Consider the following 14,986-nt stretch of genomic DNA (forward strand, 5'->3'; position numbering starts at 1 on the left):
AGTTTTAAAATTTGATTTAGAACAGATTTGTATTCAAACTTCTTTTGTTCATAACTTAAGTTCCGTAACTCCGATTTACTTGATTCTTTTTGCAAATCGAAGCTCTTGACCTAAACTTTCTGATAAGGCCAAATTCACATAATTTTGGTACTGTTAGAAATTGTTTTATGTTGCAAGAGTTATTTGCTTGGTTTTGAAGTTTTCTGAATTGTTTTCCTCGTTCTTTCTGATCTATTGAGTGATTGCTTATGTGTGGTTACCATTGCTTGCTTACGATAGATTGACCGGTGTGTGTGACGAGTAGATCTATCAAGAGTTTTGAGTGCGAATCATCTTCATCAACATTGCAGGCAAGTAACACTTTGATCATATACTTTCCATACCCAGTTTTATTGCATTAGATCAATCCACAAACATTGCATGATTAGGGTCTAATTAAATTGTGGGTATTGGGAAGTAGTTGAGGTAGTACCTATTACCTGTTTTATTATCAAACCCTTGGGAGTTACTTCTACGTTTGCTATTGTATTGCCATGCTATGCTCGTAGACGTGGATTGGGTTTGAGAGATTTTCCATGACGGATGTGAGATTGTTAATTAATGGTTTACTTAAGGTGGCAACTAAAACTCACATCTGGGTGGATTGAGGTACCTGGGTATTCCAGGATTGCCTGTTTTTCTTTTGGACCGCCACCCAGGTTCAAAGGGATCATGAGATTATTCATGCTAGAAACTTCCGTGTGCAGCCACAAGCTATTATGGGCTCTAGCATAGTTGATTAAGTCGTGTGAACTCTTACAGTGGTAGACTAGCAGATGTAGGGGATGTAGGTGTACCGGTCTACCCATCGTAAGGTGCTAACGCTTCTGAAAGACTGTGTCTCGGTCATCCGTTTCTCAAACACCATGTAATGCGAGAAATCCAACGGAGGAGATCGAGTCTTGTGGGGAAAAGTGCGCAAACCTCTGCAGAGTGTACAAACTAATCATGATTAGCCGTGTCCCCGGTTATGGACAACTTGAGTATCTAGTACTTGGATTATCCCGTTGATCTCATCATGTTACTTTGATTAATATTGTTGGGTTAATGATGATACTTAATTGGGATTGAGATGCTGTCAACCATCTCAATGTTTCACAACCACCATGATAGTTAAATAAATTTTATTCCTTTGAAGTAGGGAAAAATTGGCTTTTCGCAAAAACAGTAACCATAGAGCTTTCCACCAGCCATATATGCATGTAGTATAGCATTACTTTGTTCATTATTCTCTATGTGTTACATTGCCAGCATATTCCATGTGCTGACCCGTTTTCGGGCTGCAACGTTTCATGTTGCAGGATTCTTACGACGAGTAAGTGATACGTTAGGGTTATGATTTCTACACTCAACTTTGCCGTTGGTGTTGATGGGAATCCACAACCTTGTTACTTCCGCTATTTGGATTGAGGTAATAGTATTTACGTTACTTTATGCATGTGATTTACCTCTGTTATAAATCCTCGAGTACTGTGTGTGTCAGCATACCGATCCAGGGATGACACTTAAGCACAGAGACTTGATCCATTCGGGTCGGGTCGCTACAGCTTGTTATTTCTTTTATCTATAAGCCCTTTCTGCGGTGTCGCTCAGACGCCCGACTGAGGCATGATTTATCTTTTTATCCTTCCGAGGCATTGCTTCAGACACTCGATCGGTGCATCCTATTTCTACTCTCGTATTACATATTCATATTTTACCTGCATGCGTGCATCATGGATTTCGTTTATTTCGTGACAGACGTTATGATCATAGAATATTTCAGAGCATGATTATCCCTTGTTATATTATACCCGTGTTCATAATGTTTGCGAGTACATTCAAAAGTACTCACTGGCTTGTCCCTGGCTATTGTCTTGGCCAGATTTCTCGCGTGGAGAGGAGCGTTGCGATGACAGCCCCGGAACCTAAGCAACAGTGATAGCAGCCTCGCGAAGATAGGAGTTATCCTAGTCAGCTGTTCCTGTGGGAAATGGAGTCCCATAGACGCAGATGAACCACAAACCGCTTCCGCCATCAACCACTAGAAACCATTCGTTGTACTCATAGGCCACAATGGTCTTGTACTACATATTTTGTACTTTGCTTGGAATTTCTGTATTGAGTTGGTGCCTCATCAGCTAACAGTAATCCTGGGGCTGGTGAGCACAAGGGCCATTTTCTGGGAAATTAATATCCCGAAAACCGGTCGTGACAGACTTGGTATCAGAGCCAGGCTGACCATTGGCTAATCCTATCTTAGCCAGGTCGAAAAACCTAGGTTAACCAACCCACCAGACCTTAGCCTAAACCCCAGCCAAGCTTCTCGTGTAAGATAGCCCCACAGTAACCCGACGCCTCTTGGCAGTCGGTGCCCAACCTATCAGCCTAGCCTGTCGATCTCGCGCCAGTGACCGACGCCTAAATTTGTCTCATTCGCAAGCGTGCGAAGGAAGACTCCGTCCCCTTTCCATAAAAAGGGCACGCTAGCCTCAGCACAGCACAGCACAGCCTCTTTCCCAAACCAGGCTAAAATGCCTGGACCCATTGTTCAAAATGAGACCACAGCCACCAACCTTGGAGGTTTTGTGACCGTGCTCGCAAACCTCACCCGTCGTGCCTATGCATTAGAAGAGCCCCCTGAATATGTTGTGTACCAAGGACCCATGAACGGTGAGAGCCGTCAGTTTTGGGCCACTGTACACATCTATGGTAGGGGTCTATCGCCAGAACGCCCCTACAGGTTCACTGGAAGGACAACTTCCTTTGAGCCACAAGCCATCCAGCTAGCTGCTCGAGAAGCTATAGTTCAACTCCGGCACTCGTCGCCCAGAGTTAACTGTCGCTCGTTCTACTACTACCCCAGTCGTGACGGGTATGGTAGGCCGCCCCAGGTCGCCAACGGAGATCACGAGATGGATCCTGCATTATTGCATCTAGTGCGCTATGTAAGTGCACTAGAGGAACTGTTCGATCAGATCACCCTTGATCTGATCGCAGCTCGTGGGGAACTAGTTCGCCGAGCCCCGGCGAGAGGAGAAGATGAGTCCGACGCCGACAACCCAGTCGTGTTATTCGGACAACCAATCGAGTCCTTGAGGTCTGCCCCAGCCATCGACCAAAATACGTTGGTGTCCCCAGAAGCGTTTCGTCGCCTTTTGGGAACCCGCTCCAACGGGATTGTGGCCAACAACCCCCGCGATGGTCATCATCGCTACCCCGACCCTGCAGCCCCTCAATCTCATCCAGCTAATCCTGACGATGAAACCCGTGGAGAAGCCTCGACGTCCACTAGACAAGCCCGCTTAGATATTAACGAAGTAGACTAAGTCACTCGAGTAGTAACGAGCCTTAGTATTTCTATGCCTTGTAATTGTGTGATCCTGTATCACCATTATTAAATGATGTCTGCTTGTGCGCCCCTATTTTTGAATAGTAGCCATGCACAAGTACGTTAGCGTACAGTTGCATTTTTAAATTCCGGTGCAGCTACCAAAAACCACCCCGACGACACCCATAGCAATGTGTCACATTTATGAGATATGTGTATCTATAGCATTGACCCCGACCCCAAGAGCAGAACCGACAACTAGTTACCCTTCACCACGGTAAATAACCCAGCCCCACTGCTATATAAAAGGCCACTTCGTGACCTTGCCAAGTACCCCTCACCTTGTGCACAACACTCACAGCCATTCCTTTGCCATGCAGACCCCCAGTATTTATCTGAGGACTCCAGACGCAACCCCGGGTAGTTTTGTCAAAATATTGTGGGACTTTACCTGCAGTACCATGAGTGCTATCCATCCACCCCAGTATGAGTTGCTCAAATCGAGGATCACCCCTTCCACCTCGAAATATTGGGCAGTGGTGCACATCCCTCCCGCAAACCCAAACCAAGACCCAACGGAAGTCTCCTTTGTGGGGAAATCCATGCCGACTCCGCATATGGCCATAGAAGCTGCTGCGTACGAAGCGCTTGCTCGTCCTCGATTCGCGGTACCCTATGCCAGCGAACGAGGATATTATTATTTTCCGAGTCGTGCAGCACCCAGAGAAGTAGCATCTTTTCCCGGTGGACGAGTCGGAAGAGACCCAGTACTGGCCAACCTCGCCCAGTATGTTATCGCTCAAGAGCGTTTGACTCAGCGGGTAATGGGTTATCTCCAGAGCCTCGCTGATTTAAATCCTCAGATCGCTATTGGCAGACCACTGAGGCCCGACCAGGAGAGACGCATTCATCGGCTAGTCAATCCGCTTCCCCCGATAGAAGAGGAGTGTGCCCCAGTACCAGAGACGTTTTCTCAGGACCCTGTCCATTTACCGTTTTTATTGTAGACGTCACCGCTATGTTTATTATCCCAGTATTTATTTATGTGTTGTAACTTGTGCGTGGTATCCAAAAGTTGTGCGACGGATCAAATATTTGGTTTCAGTTATGTGAGTAGTTTTACTATTGTTAATTTTGATTTAACTAATTTTCACTCACGATAAATTTTCAAGTGAGATTTCCTTCCCTGAGTTGCTGCAGCGTATACCTCTTCATGACATAGATTTTTTATGCACGCAGCACCATAACAGCAGACTCACAACCACAACCACTCGACCTCGTGCGCTAATTACAGATCCTCGTACACATTTTTGGCACCTAATTGTTCACACCCGAGCGCACCACAGTCTCAGTAGGAGAGATTTGTGAGCAATTATTCGGGTGCAAGTGGCCTCCAGCACACCAACAGCAGTTAGCACTCGATGCCGCACCTAATCCTCGTGATCGCCGCCACCGCGAAGAGCTAACACTCGAGCGGCAGCATCACGACGATCATCAAGGAGCATCACGCACAGGAGCATGGAGAACCCCAGCAGCGTCGCCAAACCTCCGCACATCAGGACCACGTAACAGTCCGGCATCGCCTCCACCATTAGATCCTTGTCTCGAGCTCCTGCAAACAGAAATGGAGGAGAAGGAAGGAGAAGAAGAAGCGAGGCCAGGTGTGAGGAAGAAGAAAGGAGCACCGCGATCATTTTATAGCTCGAGATCGGTGTACCGTGGGCAAGGTCCACCAGCGCCGCTCGTCGCTCGATCGCCGGTGTTCGGAGGCGAATCCGCGAGCAGTGCCGACACTGCACTGGCCCGCGAGGTGAGTGCACGCTGCACCGGCAGCTAGCACGCCGCGCACTACCACAGTACGGCCTAGATGCCCTACGCGCTAGACGTCGCCGGTGGAGAAAGCGTGGGAAAGCACGCGAGAGAGAGAAAGAAGAGAGGGCCAGAGGTAGAAGAAGAGACTGGCAGTGGGCCCGGGTCCACCCGTCAGCCAGAGGGAGCACTGTGCCCTCGGGTACGGCCAGCGTATTTTAGAAATTTAGAATTTATTCTAAATTTACTGTATCCAACGTAGAAATATCTCATTTTCCCCAACCATGGATTTTTCCACGCAACGCCAGTATACCACACTGTAGTTTTACACCACTTATTGCCCTCTCACTGTAGCCACATTTTATTGCATAAGTAGGATGATTTTTTTTGTAAGAGCAATATTTATTCAAAACAGTTTTTAACAAATCTCGAGGATGAGATTTTTCTTAAGGGGGTTAGTGTTGTAACACCCCAAAATTTTGACCTTGTTTTATTAATTAAAATTTTGCCAGGAAATTAAATTTTTGTTTTCTGGATTCATCTTTGATTTCAGAACCCCTCTTCTCTTTAATATTGTGGGTTTTTACCTCAAGTGGAAACTTTCCAAAAATATTATTGGACTTGTATACTCTCCCAATAAAACAATTCTTTATCAGTGGATTTATTTGCATAATTGTTTTTCCTGAGCTTTATTCTTTTAAAATGATTTTTCATAAATTTGGAGCCTCTTTTGCACTGCAACCATTTGATAAATGCATTTAAAATTTTCACCAAAATTTGGGGATGTCATGTGATGTTTCCACATCACTTTTATTTAAAAATATCTTTTGGTTATTGGAGATTTTGAGCTCTACATCAACTTTTCAAATCTGGTCCAGTAGGTATGTTTGCACTACAACCTATTTAATTATTTCTTTAAAGATTCTTCCAAGTGTTTGGAGATGTCAGTAGATGCATATGATTCAACTTCATGCAAAAACCCATGAGTGTTCTTCGAAAAATTTGAGCAAATCATCCTCTTTTGCTCTCTGGTCCAGTTTGGCTTTTTCTACTGCAACCCTAATTTATTTTTCTCTAGTGCCCATGAGCTTTTTCCTGCTTGTAGTCCTCCCTTCAAAACCCTTAAGTCCAGGAGAGTGGACCCATTGGAGTATTTTTGGTTCATGCAAATACAGCCTTTAGTTTCTAGCCAGAATTGGCTTTCTCAAATACTTGCACTAACTAGTTTCTAGTTTTGCCAAACCAACCTTACCACCACCACCTACATCTAAAGAGACACTGGTCTGGAGTTTTTGGCCACTCCAAGAGTTGCCTAGATGCACTTAGCATTCTGACGAACACCTTGAGTGCATGGGCAGATTTGGCATGATTATTAGTTTGCATTGTGAACTTGATCCCCTGACCTAACCACCATGTCCATTAACCCCCTTGCTAGCTCTAACCTAGTCCTGTTATTTGCCAGCCTCGCTCAAGCACTCTAGGCTGCCCTGGCATTATGTCGAGCACGTCTCGTGCGTGCTCTGGGCGCGCCCAGAGCGCACGTTTTGCACGTGCGGGCGCCCGAGCCGCCGCGTCGCACGGCCGCCTCCCCGCGCCCGCTCTGGCCTCCCCCCACTCGCAGCCAGCACGCCCGCCCCTCCCTCGCCGCAGAGCTGCCCCTGGCGCCCTACAGCACCGCCGTCAGGTCGGCCACGGCGGCTGGCCAAAGTGGGCTCCTGCCATGGACGGCGCCGCCCGAGCCGCAGCAGCGCGCCAACTGCCCCCTTGTACAGCCCGAGCCTATCCTCAAGCCCGTCTGCTAGTGCTCGTCGCCGCCACGTCGCCCTGGGCACTACAGAACGGCGGTTCGCCGTCGTTCTTATCCACCACCGTGGAACCAACCTCGTTGCGCTATAAAAGGAGGCCCCCGAGCTCCTCCGAGCACTCAGGCGACCCCACGCCACCCCCATAGCACCCCCTCAGCCAGCAATCGGCGGTTGGTAGCCGTCTTCCTCGACTCCGGCCGGTTCGGCCGCCGCCGCCTCCCGGTGCCGTTCGTCGCAACCAGACCCTCCCCCGTCCATCCAACACCACCACCCGTTTCCCCTCGATCTTGCGGAGCCACCCAACACCTCAAACTCACTCGAAAACCACCGCAGCCCAGAACCCCAAACCACCCGAAGCCTCCTCCGTCGCAAGCTCGCCGCCGGCGACTCCCTTCACCCCCACGGCCCTCTCGACCACCGGGAGGACCGCCCTGGGACCACGGATCCATCCCTGCCCTCCAGAGCCCGCGAGGAGCCGCCAATCGCCGGCGTCGATCGCCGGAGTCCCGCCTCCGCTCGGGTAGAGGAAGAGGAGGGAGAAGCGACTGGTCAAACTTGACCAGTGGGCCCCCTGGACCCATTGTCAGTGACCCCGAGGCGACCCACTCTGTTTTAAGTGGAGACGTACTCTGACGAATACGCCTTCGCTAGGAGAAAGCGTAAGCCCCGAAATGTTTTCTTTTTCTAATTTCTATTAAAAACAGAATTTGACTGAAACTTTGACTGGCTGTAACTTTTTAAATATAACTCCAAATGAGTTGATTCCTTTTCCTACCTTTCTCAAATTTTGTCTAGTTTATTTTAGTATTTATTTGAAAAATTTCCAAACAACTTTTTTACTGTTTTAAAGCTATGTGTTAATTTAAATTTTCATAAAATAGGATTTTGAAGAAGAAGGCAACTTTCAAAAAGTGCACTCCCTCTTGCATACTCTTGAAGGCAAGCATTCTGAACCCTGGCATAATATTTTTGTGTGTTGTTTGATACGGTTACAACACCACCTTGACATGGAGCATTCGTTATTTTATGTGATGATACGATCATACGCGTGAGTGCATAATGAGATTCTTTGCTGTTAGTAATGGATATGCTGGTGATAGTGATCATCCTCGTGAGCTTTTCATGCATACCAGAAGGAAGCCGGGAAAGTCGCTGTCTTGGGTAGACACGAGCTTGTCCCTAGTTCCTCGTCGAGACGAGTGTGTCCGGTATAGCATGATGAGGTATGATGAGCGGTGATTCTGTCTGTTAGTTGAAATATAATTGTTATGCTAATCATACAGGGAATACCTGAACCTCCTGAGTCGACCGTAGATCGAGTCTCGTTCCAGTAACCCCCATACTTGTTTCGTGCTACCACTTGTCCCTGCCGCAGGTAGGGTACGGTTCAGTAAGTTGTCAACCCCTCCAAGCACACACCATACAGAGAGGCCATGGTGGAAGATACCAGAGGCATCCGGTAGGCACGCCACCTGGTCCGGGGGCATGGGTGTTTCCGGTTGTAGCCGAGGGGAGTGGCTTCCCTAGTTTGCGCGTGTTATAAATTTTGTGATCCCATGCTAATCGAGGTTGTAGCCTCCCCACTTAGAGTTTTGCTTGACAGGTGTTGTGGGTGATTCCAGACACCGGTAAGTTAGGCTGGTGTGTGCGGACAGGTGTGTTTTCAATTAAAAGACCGTCGGCGGATTAGTCCCGATGGACTAAAGAAATCCGTTACTCGTGGGTAAAGAGTACACCCTCTGCAGAGGTTAAATCTATTCGAATAGCCGTGTCCATGGGTAAGGACTACAGTCTGAGATGGATTTAGTGTCGGTCTTCGGAGGAGAAACTGCTAAACCAGAACATTGATTATGGCCTGTGACATATGAGGATTTTGATTATTATTATTGTGGACTAACCATTTACATTATTTGAATTTTTGAGTATCCCTGGGACGGTTCTACCTCCTGGATACTCACTGCGATTATTCTCTTATAAGCCCTTTATGTGGTGTCGCATAGACGCCCGACTATGGCATGCTTGTTATTTCTTTTATATTATAAGCCCTTTATGTGGTGTCGCTCAGACGCCCGACTGCGGCATTGCTTGTTATTTCTATTATTTATAAGCCCTTTATGTGGTGTCGCATAGACGCCCGACTGTGGCATGCTTGTTATTTCTTTTATCTATAAGCCATTTCTGTGGTGTCGCTCAGAGGCCCGACTGAGGCATGATTTATCTTTTTATCCTTCCGAGGCGTCGCTTCAGACACTCGATCGGTGCATCCTATTTCTACTCTCGTATTACATATTCATATTTTACCTGCATGCGTGCATCATGGATTTCGTTTATTTCGTGACAGACGTTATGATCATAGAATATTTCGGAGCATGATTATCCCTTGTTATATTATACCCGTGTTCATAATGTTTGCGAGTACATTCAAAAGTACTCACTGGCTTGTCCCTGGCTATTGTCTTGGCCAGATTTCTCGCGTGGAGAGGAGCGTTGCGATGACAGCCCCGGAACCTAAGCAACGGTGATAGCAGCCTCGCGAAGATAGGAGTTATCCTGGTCAGCTGTTCTTGTAAGAAATGGAGTCCCATAGACGCAGATGAACCACAAACAGCTTCCGCCATCAACCACTAGAAACCATTCGTTGTACTCATAGGCCACAATGGTCTTGTACTACATATTTTGTACTTTGCTTGGAATTTCTGTATCGAGTTGGTGCCTCATCAGCTAACCGTAATCCTGGGGCTGGTGAGCACAAGGGCCATTTTCTGGGAAATTAATATCCCGAAAACCGGTCGTGACAGACTTGGTATCAGAGCCAGGCTGACCATTGGCTAATCCTATCTTAGCCAGGTCGAAAAACCTAGGTTAACCAACCCACCAGACCTTAGCCTAAACCCCAGCCAAGCTTCTCGTGTAAGATAGCCCCACAGTGACCCGATGCCTCTTGGCAGTCGGTGCCCAACCTATCAGCCTAGCATGTCGATCACGCGCCAGTGACCGACGCCTAAATTTGTCTCATTCGCAAGCGTGCGAAGGAAGACTCCGTCCCCTTTCCATAAAAAGGGCACGCTAGCCTCAGCACAGCACAGCACAGCCTCTTTCCCAAACCAGGCTAAAATGCCTGGACCCATTGTTCAAAATGAGACCACAGCCACCAACCTTGGAGGTTTTGTGACCGTGCTCGCAAACCTCACCCGCCGTGCCTATGCATTAGAAGAGCCCCCTGAATATGTTGTGTACCAAGGACCCTTGAACGGTGAGAGCCGTCAGTTCTGGGCCACTGTACACATCTATGGTAGGGCTCTATCGCCAGAACGCCCCTACAGGTTCACTGGAAGGACAACTTCCTTTGAGCCACAAGCCATCCAGCTAGCTGCTCGAGAAGCTATAGTTCAACTCCGGCACTCGTCGCCCAGAGTTAACTGTCGCTCATTCTACTACTACCCCAGTCGTGACGGGTATGGTAGGCCTCCCCAGGTCGCCAACGGAGATCACGAGACGGATCCTGCATTATTGCATCTGGTGCGCTATGTAAGTGCACTAGAGGAACTGTTCGATCAGATCACCCTTGATCTGATCGCAGCTCGTGGGGAACTGGTTCGCCGAGCCCCGGCGAGAGAAGAAGATGAGCCCGACGCCGACAACCCAGTCATGTTGTTCGGACAACCAATCGAGTCCTTGAGGTCTGCCCCAGCCATCAACCAAAATACGTTGGTGTCCCCAGAAGCGTTTCGTCGCCTTTTGGGAACCCGCTCCAACGGGATTGTGGCCAACAACCCCCGCGATGGTCATCATCGCTACCCCGACCCTGCAGCCCCTCAATCTCATCCAGCTAATCCCGACGGTGAAACCCGTGGAGAAGCCTCGACGTCCACTAGACAAGCCCGCTTAGATATTAACGAAGTAGACTAAGTCGCTCGAGTAGTAACGAGCCTTAGTATTTCTACGCCTTGTAATTGTGTGATCCTGTATCACCATTATTAAATGCTGTTTGCTTGTGCGCCCCTATTTTTGAATAGTAGCCATGCACAAGTACGTTAGCGTACAGTTGCATTTTTAAATTCCGGCGCAGCTACCAAAAACCACCCCGACGACACCCACAGCAATGTGTCACATTTATGAGATATGTGTATCTATAGCATTGACCCCGACCCCAAGAGCAGAACCGACAACTAGTTACCCTTCACCACGGTAAATAACCCAGCCCCACTGCTATATAAAAGGCCACTTCGTGACCTTGCCAAGTACCCCTCACCTTGTGCACAACACTCACAGCCATTCCTTTGCCATGCAGACCCCCAGTATTTATCTGAGGACTCCAGACGCAACCCCGGGTAGTTTTGTCAAAATATTGTGGGACTTTACCTGCAGTACCATGAGTGCTATCCATCCACCCCAGTATGAGTTGCTCAAATCGAGGATCACCCCTTCCACCTCGAAATATTGGGCAGTGGTGCACATCCCTCCCGCAAACCCAAACCAAGACCCAATGGAAGTCTCCTTCGTGGGGAAATCCATGCCGACTCCGCATATGGCCATAGAAGCTGCTGCGTACGAAGCGCTTGCTCGTCCTCGATTCGCGGTACCCTATGCCAGTGAACGAGGATATTATTATTTTCCGAGTCGTGCAGCACCCGGAGAAGTAGCATCTTTTCCCGGTGGACGAGTCGAAAGAGACCCAGTACTGGCCAACCTCGCCCAGTATGTTATCGATCAAGAGCGTTTGACTCAGCGGGTAATGGGTTATCTCCAGAGCCTCGCTGATTTAAATCCTCAGATCACTATTGGCAGACCACTGAGGCCCGACCAGGAGAGACGCATTCATCGGCTAGTCAATCCGCTTCCCCCGATAGAAGAGGAGTGTGCCCCAGTACCAGAGACGTTTTCTCAGGACCCTGTCCATTTACCGTTTTTATTGTAGACGTCACCGCTATGTTTATTATCCCAGTATTTATTTATGTGTTGTAACTTGTGCGTGGTATCCAAAAGTTGTGTGACGGATCAAATATTTGGTTTCAGTTATGTGAGTAGTTTTACTACTGTTAATTTTGATTTAACTAATTTTCACTCACGATAAATTTTCAAGTGAGATTTCCTTCCCTGAGTTGCTGCAGCGTATACCTCTTCATGACATAGATTTTTTATGCACGCAGCACCATAACAGCAGACTCACAACCACAACCACTCGACCTCGTGTGCTAATTACAGATCCTCGTACACATTTTTGGCACCTAATTGTTCACACCCGAGCGCACCACAGTCTCAGTAGGAGAGATTTGTGAGCAATTATTCAGGTGCAAGTGGCCTGCAGCACACCAACAGCAGTTAGCACTCGATGCCGCACCTAACCCTCGTGATCGCCGCCACCACGAAGAGCTAACACTCGAGCGGCAGCATCACGACGATCATCAAGGATCATCGCGCACAGGAGCACGGAGAATCCCAGCAGCGTCGCCAAACCTCCGCACATCAGGACCACGTACCAGTCCGGCATCGCCTCCGCCATTAGAGCCTCGTCTCGTGCTCCTGCAAATAGAAATGGAGGAGAAGGAAGGAGAAGAAGAAGCGAGGCCAGGTGTGAGGAAGAAGAAAGGATCACCGCGATCATTTTATAGCTCGAGATCGGTGTACGGTGGGCAAGGTCCACCAGCGCCGCTCGTCGCTCGATCGCCGGTGTTCGGAGGCGAATCCGCGAGCAGTGCCGACAGTGCACTGGCCCGCGAGGTCAGTGCATGCTGCACCGGCAGCTAGCACGCCGCGCACTACCACAGTACGGCCTAGATGCCCTACGCGCTAGACGTCGCCGGTGGAGAAAGCGCGGGAAAGCACGTGAGAGAGAGAAAGAAGAGAGGGCCAGAGGTAAAAGAAGAGACTGACAGTGGGCCCCGGGTCCACCCGTCAGCCAGAGGGAGCACTGTGCCCTCGGGTACGGCCAGCGTATTTTAGAAATTTAGAATTTATTCTAAATTTACTGTATCCAACGTAGAAATATCTCGTTTTCCCCAACCATGGATTTTTCCATGCAACGCCAGTATACCACACTGTAGTTTTACACCACTTATTGCCCTCTCACTGTAGCCACATTTTATTGCATAAGTAGGATGATTTTTGTTTGGTAAGAGCAATATTTGTTCAAAACAGTTTTTAACAAATCTCGAGGACGAGATTTTTCTTAAGGGGGGTAGTGTTGTAACACCCCAAAATTTTGACCTTGTTTTATTAATTAAAATTTTGCCAGGAAATTAAATTTTTGTTTTCTGGATTCATCTTTGATTTCAGAACCCCTCTTCTCTTTAATATTGTGGGTTTTTACCTCAAGTGGAAACTTTCCAAAAATATTATTGGACTTGTATACTCTCCCAATAAAACAATTCTTCATCAGTGCATTTATTTGCATAATTGTTTTTCCTGAGCTTTATTCTTTTAAAATGATTTTTCATAAATTTGGAGCCTCTTTTGCACTGCAACCATTTGATAAATGCATTTAAAATTTCCACCAAAATTTGGGGATGTCATGTGATGTTTCCACATCACTTTTATGCAAAAATATCTTTTGGTTATTGGAGATTTTGAGCTCTACATCAACTTTTCAAATCTGGTCCAGTAGGTATTTTTGCACTACAACCTATTTAATTATTTCTTTAAAAACTCTTCCAAGTGTTTGGAGATGTCAGTAGATGCATATAATTCAACTTAATGCAAAAACCCATGAGTGTTCTTCGAAAAATTTGAGCAAATCATCCTCTTTTGCTCTCTGGTCCAGTTTGGCTTTTTCTACTGCAACCCTAATTTATTTTGCTCTAGTGCCCATGAGCTTTTTCCTGCTTGAAGTCCTCCCTTCAAAACCCTTAAGTCCAGGAGAGTGGACCCATTGGAGTATTTTTGGTTCATGCAAATACAGCCTTTAGTTTCTGGCCAGAATTGCCTTTCTCAAATACTTGCACTAACTAGTTTCTAGTTTTGCCAAACCAACCTTACCACCACCACCTACATCTAAAGAGACACTGGTCTGGAGTTTTTGGCCACTCCAAGAGTTGCCTAGATGAACTTAGCATTCTGACGAACACCTTGAGTGCATGGGCAGATTTGGCATGATTATTAGTTTGCATTGTGAACTTGATCCCCTGACCTAACCACCATGTCCATTAACCCCCTTGCTAGCTCTAACCTACTCCTGTTATTTGCCAGCCTCACTCAAGCACTCTAGGCTGCCCTGGCATTATGTCGAGCACGTCTCGTGCGTGCTCTGGGCGCGCCCAGAGCGCGCGTTTTGCACGTGCGGGCGCCCGAGCCGCCGCGTCGCACGGCCGCCTCCCCGCGCCAGCTCTGGCCTCCCCCCACTCGCAGCCAGCACGCCCGCCCCATCCCTCGCCGCAGAGCCGCCCCTGGCGCCCTACAGCACCGCCGTCAGGTCGGCCACGGCGGCTAGCGGCCGGCCACAATGGGCTCCTGCCATGGACGGCGCCGCCCGAGCCGCAGCAGCGCGCCAGCTGCCCCCTTGTACAGCCCGAGCCTATCCTCAAGCCCGTCTGGTACTGCTCGTCGCTGCCACGTCGCCCTGGCCACCGCGGAACCAACCTCGTTGCGCTATAAAAGGAGGCCCCCGAGCTCCTCCGAGCACTCAGGCGACCCCACGCCACCCCCATAGCACCCCCTCAGCCAGCAATCGGCGGTTGGTAGCCGTCTTCCTCGACTCCGGCCGGTTCGGCCGCCGCCGCCTCCCGGTGCCGTTCGTCGCAACCAGACCCTCCCCCGTCCATCCAACACCACCACCCGCTTCCCCTCGATCTTGCGGAGCCACCCAACACCTCAAACTCGCTCGAAAACCACCGCAGCCCAGAACCCCAAACCACCCGAAGCCTCCTCCGCCGCGGAGCTCGCCGGCGGCGACTCCCTTCACCCCCACGGCCCTCTCGACCACCGGGAGGACCGCCCTGGGACCACGGATCCATCCCTGCCCTCCGGAGCCCGCGAGGAGCCGCCAATCGCCGGCGTCGATCGCCGGAGTCCCGCCTCCGCTCGGGCA

Source organism: Aegilops tauschii, chromosome 3 (assembly GCF_002575655.3).
Source record: "Aegilops tauschii subsp. strangulata cultivar AL8/78 chromosome 3, Aet v6.0, whole genome shotgun sequence".
NCBI classification, from domain to species: domain Eukaryota; kingdom Viridiplantae; phylum Streptophyta; class Magnoliopsida; order Poales; family Poaceae; genus Aegilops; species Aegilops tauschii.